This window comes from Elephantulus edwardii, unplaced genomic scaffold (genome assembly GCF_000299155.1).
Source record: "Elephantulus edwardii isolate Elephantulus edwardi_28Jun2011 unplaced genomic scaffold, EleEdw1.0 scaffold00130, whole genome shotgun sequence".
Classification (NCBI taxonomy): Eukaryota; Metazoa; Chordata; class Mammalia; order Macroscelidea; family Macroscelididae; genus Elephantulus; species Elephantulus edwardii.
This window is the reverse complement of record NW_006399880.1, coordinates 5,264,584-5,273,808: the sequence shown is the minus strand read 5'-3', so window position 1 is coordinate 5,273,808 and position 9,225 is coordinate 5,264,584. Positions and strand designations below refer to the sequence as shown.

The window sequence follows — 9,225 nt, the reverse complement described above, 5'->3', positions numbered from 1 at the left end:
GATACTAATGATATTGCTCATAATTTCCATATTATGTTGGATCATATTTCTTGGGAATGGGAACAAATATGTCATTATTGTTTTTAAGTACCATCAAGTCAATTGCAATTCATAGGGACTCTATACACAACAGTTCAGAACAATGCTCTATCCTATGTCAATTTCATCATCTTTGGCACACTCACCCCCATTATCCCAGTCACTGAGTTAATTCATCTTATCCAAAGTCTTCCTGTTTTGTGCTGGTGCTCCCTCCTACCAAGCATAATGTCCACCTCCAAGGACTGGTCCCTCCATGCAACATGCTCAAAGTATGTCAGATAAAACTTCAGAATCTTCATCTCCAAGCCTAGTTTCATCTTCTCCAGGATGTACCTTTTTGCTCTTCTAATAGTCCATGGTATATTCAGTACTCTTCTCCAACACCACAACTCAAAGGCGTTGATTCTCCTTCTATCATCCCTTGCTTTTTTATTGTCCAGCTTTCTGATGCACAGCAAGTAAGTGCCAAGATCATAGCCTGGATCAGGCACACTTCAGTCTCAAAACCAGATGCTGTTGCTCTTCAGTACTGTAGGGAGGTCCCTGACAGCAGGTTTCCCCAAAGCAATTCAGTCCCTGATTTCCTGGCCACTGGTATCAAGAGTGTTGATTGTGGAGTCAAGCAAACTGAATTTGTTGACAATCTCAGTCTCTTCACCATTTATCATGATGCCATTGGCCCAGTGGTGAGATTCTTTGTTTTACTGATATTGAGCTTCAACCTCTATTAAAGGTTGTAGTCCTTGACCTTCTCCAGCAAATGTCAAGAAGCAAGATTGTGTCATCTGTATAATGCAGGTTGTTGATTAGTCTTCCTCCAGTCCTGATGCCACACTCCTCCTCATAGAGTCCAGCCTCCAAATGATCTGTTTCTGCATATAGATTGAAAAGGTATGGAGTGACAGGATACATCCCTGATGTACTCCTTTCCCAATTTGGAACCATGCAGTGTTTCCTTGTTCTGTTCTGAAAACTGCCTCCTGGTCCAAGTATAGCCTTCTCATAAGCACAATCAAGTGTTCTGAGATTCAAATATAGATCTCTCCTATTCAGTTAGACAGACATCTGTGTTCCAAATTTCCTGGCACAGATGGGAAGCATGTTCAGGACTGCATATGTTAGTTGAATTATGTCAATTTTTATGCCATCAATTCCTTCAATGCCTTCAGTGTGGTTTGAACTTCTCCTTTTATTACCATTAGTTCTTGATTATATTGTATACCTTGAAATATTTCAATGTTGAGCAAATCTTCTTGGTGTAGTGATTCTGCGTATTCCTTCTAACTTTTTTCCCCCTTCACATTTTTTTCCCTTCTGCCTTAGAGAGAGAGAGATCAGCTGGCCCAGTGAACAGAAAGCGATGCTACCAATCCAAAGGTGGGTGAGTTTTAATCTGCAGCCCTCGGGCCTATCTTTCATTGTTTTTGTTCAGACATTCCTCTAGGCTGTATAGCCCTGATGTACAGGTTGCCGTACCACGGTCACTTGTGGTTGCTGTGAGGCTGAACACCATGACACTGATGTGTCAAACGTGTTAATGATTGGCTACCCAATGTGGACAGAGAGTGGGGTGGAGCTCCCCGATTAAAACAAGCATGGGAGGAGGAGTGGCATCCACTTTCATAATAGCTTGACTCTGGAAACCCTATGAACCTGGAGAGAGGATGAAAGATACCCAGGCGTTGAGGACTCACCTTCATAGGGTGGCTATAAGTCGCCTGCGACTCAACGGCACTTAACAACAACCTTTTCAATCTATATAGAAGTGATCATGTGGGAGGCTGGGCTCTATGAGGAGGTATGTGCCTGATATCAGGATTGGGGGAAGACTTATCAACAGCCTATGTTATGCAAATGACACAACTCTGCTTGCTGAAATTGAGGTGGACTTGAAGCGCTTGCTACAGAAGGTCAAGGAAGGGAGTCCTCAATATGGATTGAAGCTCAACATCAAGAAAACAAAGATTCTTACCAGTGGGCCTATTGGCAGCATTATGTTAGATGGTGAAAAGATTGAGATCGTTAACAGCTTTAGTTTGCCTGACTCCACAATCAACACTCTTGGTACCAGCAGTCAGGAAACCTAAAGGTGAATTCCATTGAAAAATTCAGCTGTCAGGGACCTCTCCAGAGTACTGAAGAGCAACATCAGTCTGGAGACTAAAGAGCACCTGATCCAGGACATAGTCTTTGCAATTGCTTGCTATGAGTCAAAGAGCTGGAACAATGACTAGGGATAATAGAAAGATAATTGATGCCTTTGAACTGTGGTACTGGAGAAGAGTGTTGAACATACCATGGACTTGCAAAATAATAAATAGGTTCATCCTGAAGAGGATGAACCCAGGCTGCTCCTTGGAGGTAAGGATTCTGAAACTTTTTCTGACATTCTTTGGGTATATTGCGAGAAGAGACCAGTCCTTGGAAAGTGACAACATGCTTGGAAGGGTGGAGGGGCAGAGAAAGAGAAGAAGACCATCAGTAAAATGGATTGATTCGGTAACTGGGGCAATAAGCGTAGGTGTGTCAGAGACAGTAAAGTTGGCACAGGATAGAGCAGATTTCAGGGCTATTGTATATAGGGTCGCAATGAGTTGCAAGCCACTCGATGGCACATAGCGACAACAACACCTTTTTTTTATGTTTCTTGAATAATTCAGGATTTTACCCATACCATCTCTCAGTACTACAATTGGAGGCTTGAATTTATTTTTCAATATATTTGGACAGAAGAGAGAAAAAAGAGGGGGGGAGGGAGCCAGTAAACAAATCATTTCATTCACTCATGCACTTAATGCCATGTAGTTAGAACCAATCAACTCATAGCTGACTCTCCATGGGTTTTCAGAGACTGAAAATCAGACGGAAGGAGACTGTCTTCCTCCCTTGGAGTAGCTGGTGGATTAGCGTTGTGAACCTTTGGTTTGGTAGTGCAACTCCTTATCCACGAGGCCACCAGAGCTCTCTAAATAGATAACAGATACATATTAAGATGGGTAAAACGAAATAAAACATACAAGGCCATTGAAGAAAGAGAAGTCACAAAGAAGTACATAAGCATAAAGAGTGTGGTTACAATATATGTCTTGTATTAAACTAACGATGCTATGAGACTTAAAATGAAAAAGAATTGGAATTATAAAAAAACACAGATAAACAATATCCAGAATAAAAAAAGAGATGTAGCAAAAATAGAAAATAATTTAGTGTTGTGAAAGATCTTACATTTCTTTTCAGGTTCTAAATTCATTAATTTTTCAATCTTACTTACTTTTTAATATATGTGCTTAAGTATATGAACTTGCTATATTAACATTTTATTAGGAAAAATAATGTTGTTTTTGTTATGTGTCATCAAGTGGCTTGCAACTCATAGCAACCCTATATACAGTAGCCCTGAACTTGCTCTATCCTGTGCCAACTTTACTGTCTCTGACATACCTACCCTCCTTACCCCAGTTCCAAGAATGATGTCTCACTTCAAGGACTGGTCCCTCCTTGTGATATGCCCAAAGTATGTAGGATGAAGCCTCAGAATCCTTACCTTTAAGAAGCAGCCTTGTTTTACCTTCTCTAGCACAAACCTACTTGTTCTCCTAACAGTCCATAATATATTCAATACTCTTCTCCAACACCGCAGTTCAAAGGCATCAATTATATCTCTATAATCCAGCTCTCTAACAGCAAGTAGTCATGGAGACTATGGCCTGCATTAGGAGCAACTTAGTCTCCAGTCTGACATCACTGCTCTTCAGTACTCTGGAGAGGTCCCTGACAGCAAACTTTCCCAATGCAATTTGCCTTTTGATTTCCTGTAAGCTGATACCAAGAGAGTTGATTGTGGAGCCAAGTAAACTAAAGCTATTAATAATTACACTCTCTTCACCATCTATCATAGTGCTGCCAATAGGCCCAATGGTGAGAATCTTTGTTTTCTTGATCTTGAACTTCAATCCATATTGAAGGCTGCCTTCCTTGACCTTCTGCAAGTGCTTCAAGTCCACCTTAGTTTAAGCAAGCAGAGTTGTGTCATCTGCATAACAGGTTGTTGATGAGTCTACCTCTAATCCTGATGCCACATTTCTCTCCTCATAGAGCCCAGCCTTTCTATGATCTGTTCTGCATATAGCTTGAAAAGGTATGGAGATAGAATACACCCCTGGTATACACCCTTTCCAATATTGAACCATGCAGTGTGTCCTTGCTCTGTTCTGATGCCTGCCTCCTGGTCTAAGTATAGATTTTACATACGCAAAATAAAATATTCTGGAATTCCTATTCTTCTCAGAATCAGCCAGTGTGATTATGTTGTTGTTGTTGTTACGTGCCGTATAGTCACTTGTGACTTATAGCGATCCTATGTACAACAGCCCTCCATCCTGTGCCAATTGCACTGCCTCTTACACACCTATCTCGATTACCCCAGTCACCCTACAAATTCTACATTCACAATGTCAACTGAAGAAAGTCGGCTGCACAGGAACATTTATATACCTTTTAAGTGCAATACTGTTTTTTGCTTGCTTATTTAAAAATATCTATTTTGGAAATATATCAGAGTAATGACTGGAAATATGTGAATCAACTTCAAGACAGAGTTTGCCTCTGAGGTAGAATCAGACCTGGGGTATATAAGTTGAAATGAGCAAGAGAAGATCATCAATTGTACTGAAAACTCTTTTTTCTTCTTTTCATTTAAATACACAGAAAGAACATTTTAAAATGTCAACATAAAAAAAACAGGAATGATGTGGCATTCTGTCACCCTTGAAAGTATTGAGATCTCCAATGTCCCTCTTCCCTAACCTAAATATCATGTCTATTTAGACAACTTCTTTTTTCCGATTGATGTTATGAAAGTAGGCAGCTATGCTGAAATCCATTTCAAAGAGAGAGAAACCTACAACCAACAGAATCTCTTTTCCCAATGTCTGAGGCTAAACCAGAGTCAGAAAACAGTTCCTGAGAGCTTTTAAGGGTAAAAGTCCAGGCAAGAAGGAAATTGATGAGGAAAGGAAGGCAACTTCTGCCATTGCTGAAATCTTTAGAAGCTGAGCCCACATGAGAATAGACAAAGAGTGACACCCAGTGGCCACATCGGCCACATGGTGAACAGACTTCAGTACCTCTGGGGCTGCTGCTGGATCCAGTTATTTGCCTGGCCTTCCTCTGAGCCCAAAACCTGTCATCTGACTGTGGTTGTGGAGTTGTTAGTAATCTAGAGAATTATTGAGGGGCATACAAGGAGCCAGTTCCCCTCTTCTCCTTCTTCCCCTTCTCCTTATTTGCTAGGCTCACTTCTTCTTACTCACCTAAGGTGTCATCACTGGCACATTTGGTCTCACAGGTGGTCAGGCGTAGGCTGACCTGGATAACACTGGAAATGAGGAGAGAAGCTTTTTGCTACTCACAGGACTTGGTGTTTACAATGTGAGAGTATATCCCTAAAATTGTTGTTGTTGTTTTAACTCAGAACTTACTTCAAGCTGACTCTCCAGTGAGTTTTCAGTGGCAATAAATCACATGGGAGGGAACTGCCCATCTTTCTCCCATCAAGCAATTGGCAGATTCGAAACCTATGCCTTTGGGTTAACAGCACAGCTCCTTACCACTAGACCACCAAAGGTGATCATCAAATTATAATACTGAGTTATTGTCATTTAGACCAAGAAATAAAGTATAGAAATCCAAACATTACATATGAACTTAGGATACTTGCCCCCAATATCCTTTAAACATGGCCTTCCACTAATAAGATCATTAGTAAGATCCCCTTTCCACTAGTAAGATCACCACTACTATCCTCAACCAGTTGTTGTTGTTAGGTGACGTCTAATTGCCTATGGCTCATAGCGACCCTATGAACAACAGATCTGAACCTTGCTCTGACCTGTCCTATCCTCACCATTTCTGAAATGCTGAGGCCCTTGTTAGAGTCTCTGTGTTAATCCATTTTTAGAATCTTCCTCTCTTTCTCTGACCCTACATCTTTCCAAGAATAATGTCTTTTTCCCAAGGAATGGGCCCTCTTGACAACATGCCCAAAATACATGACATGAAGTTTCACCTCCTTTGACTCTTAGGAGTGTCCTGGACAATAAAAGGACATTTGACTAAGTGTTTCATAACAAATTCTAGATAATTTTGAGAACAAGAATCTGAGAACACTTAATTGTGCTCATGAGAAACTTATACCTGTACCAAATAGAACAACACAACATTGTTTAAAATCAAGAAAGGTATGTGTCAGGGTTGTATCCTTTCTCTTAATCTACTCAATCAGTATGATGACCACATAACTCAAGAAGCTGGACTATGTGAAGAATAATGTGACATCAGGATTGCAAGAACACTAATTAACAACCTGCATTCTACAGATGACACAACCTTGCTTGGAGGAAATGAAGACTTGAAGCACTTACTGCAGAAGATCAAAAACTTGGGTTGAATCTAAATATCAAGAAAACACGAATCACTGGACTAATAGACAACATTGTGAGAGATGGAGAAAAGATTAAGTTGTCAATTATTTCATTTTACACCACATAGAACACCTAGAAAAACAGCAATCAAGAAATCAGACATGTTGCATTGGGAAAATCTGATCAAGGTCCTCTCCAAAGTGCTAAAGAGTAAGGACATTAATTTAATGATTTAGGTGTGTCTGATCCCTAAATAAAACAATAGTAATAATTGTAACTCGTTTACACTGAGAAAATACTGGTGGCCTAATGGTAAAGAGCTGTGTTGCCAACCCAAAAGCAGTCAGTTCAAATCCAGCAGCTGCTCCAAGAGAGAAAGGTGCGTTATTTCCTTCCATGCAGTTTGCAGCCTCTGAAAACCTGAGAAGCTATCAGTTGGTTCTAGCTGGACAGCACATCGCAACAACAATGTATATTGAAGGATCTCTGGTGGCATAGTCTGCAGGGAGTTGTGCTGTGAATCCAATGTTCATTCTGGCGATTCCAATCTACAAGTAACTATTGAGAGAGAAAGATGGGCAATCTTGGAAATCCACTCTAGGGTCAGTTGTGGCTCTGATTTGAAACAGCAGTGAGAGAATACACATTGAAAATACACACACACACACATACACACACTGTACCAGGCACTATTCTAATTGCTTTACATGTATAAGCTCATTTAAATTTATAATAATGCTACTATCCAAAATCCAATAAATTCACTGCCATTAAGTCAATTCAGGCTTGCAGCTACCCTCCATCAACTTCCTGAGTTTTGATGGAAGCAGACTGCCCCTCTTTCTCTTGAAGAGCAAATGGTGATTCAAAATTCTAGAGACATAAGGCTATTTGTTCAGCGCACAAAATGCTCCAGACTACACTACAAAGAATATTAGCTATGTTTTACAGCTGAGAAAACTGACACATAGTGAGATAAATTAACTTGCTGAGAGTCACAATGCTGGTAAATTATTTGTCCCTAAAATGCCTTTCAGACATTCAGTAAACCACTAAAGTAAGCCCTGCAGTGTTGGTCATTCAGAGACATTTTCTTCATCAAGCTTCCTCACTGAGTCTCTTTAAGGCCTTCAAAAATGCTAATTCTCCCCAGGGTTTGTTCTTTCCTTCTGTCTTCTTTGCTACCTGCCTTCTTCCTGCATTCTTTAAATGGAGCCACTCTCTCCTAGAATCTTCCCCATCAGTCCCATATTTTATTTTCTGCAGCCTCTTCTGCCTTTTGCCAGACCTTGGCTGCAAAATTCACACCAAATTTAATCTCAGGAGCTTGGCTTGTAAAATGGTGCAAGCTGTAGTATATTCACACAATGGAATAATATGATGCATTGAAAAACAAGGAACTCATGCAATAGTATTCAAAATGGTGACCCTGGAGGACATTATGCTGAGTGAAATACCTCAGTCGCACAGGAACAAATACTACATAGTGCCACTGTTGTGAAACAGGAATGACATTGGGTTTGGGGGGAGACTGAGCAAGATGGCATAAATAATGTATACCGCATTTAAACAGATGAGGGAGAAAACTGTTTAAAAAGGGATATGTGATTAGGTTTTGTTGTCATGACAGGAGTCCTGAACAAAGGCTACATAGTGGAGTGGACCTGGGGGGAGGGATTGTAAAACAATGAAAGAATTTTACTTTTACTTTTCAAAGAGAAGAGTGTACTGGGGTGAGGGGGAAGGCAGGGTGAAAAGTGCAACAATGAATGAATGGAAATCCAAAGCCTCTGTACATTTTCATTAAAATTAACAATAAATTTTTTTAACAAAATGTTATTTCTAGATCCATCTTAAAATACAATGTTGTGAGTGACAGGAAAATATCCATACACATACAAGGAAGTCCAGTGAATACCACCATCGTTCAAATATTTGCACCAACAACCAGAGCCAAAGAGGAGGAAATAGAAGATTTCTACAAACTTTTGCAGTCAGAGATTGATCATATATGCAATTAAGATTCTTAAATAATAATAGGTGGGAAAAGTTGGGAATAGAGAAGGATCAGTATTTGGAAAACATGGACTTGGTGACAGAAATTAAGCTGGAGATAGAATGATAAAATTTTGCACAATCAATGACTTATCCATTACAAATCTATTTTATAAGAAACATAAACCCAGGCTATACACATGGATTTCAACTGATAGTATGCATAGGAATCAGATCAATTACATCTGTGGAAAGAATCACTGGAGAAACTCAACATCAGCTGTAAAAATAGGCCAGGTGTTCATTGTGGAACAGACCACCAACTACTCGTATGCAAGTTCAAGCTGAAGCTGAGGAAAATTAAATTCAGTCCAAAGAAACCAAAATTTGACCTTGAGACTATCTCACCTGAATTTCAAAGCCATCTCAGGAACAGGTTTGAGACTTTGAACACTAATGAGTGAAGACCAGATGAGCTGTGGGAGGATATCAAGAATATCATCTATGAAGAATGCAAAATGTCATTGCAAAGACAGAAGAGGAAGAAAAGACCAAGATGGATGTCAGAAGAAACTCTAAATATTGCATTAGAGTGCCAAGAAGCCAAAGCAAAGGGAAGAAATCAAGATATTAAGGAGTTGAACAGAAGATTACAAAGAGCAGCACAGAAAGACAAAGTATTGGAAGTCTTAGCAATAGCAATAAGACAAGAGAAGGGAATAAAAGGTATCCAAATAGGCAACGAGGAGGTAAAATTATCCCTCTA

At 39.9% G+C, this 9,225-nt stretch overlaps 1 protein-coding gene across 1 annotated transcript in view; it reads right to left on the bottom strand.

Moving 5' to 3' along the window:
* SH3TC2 (SH3 domain and tetratricopeptide repeats 2) overlaps window positions 1-9,225 on the bottom strand; it is a 141,533-nt gene that overhangs the window by 52,432 nt on the left and 79,876 nt on the right. The window lies entirely within an intron of this gene.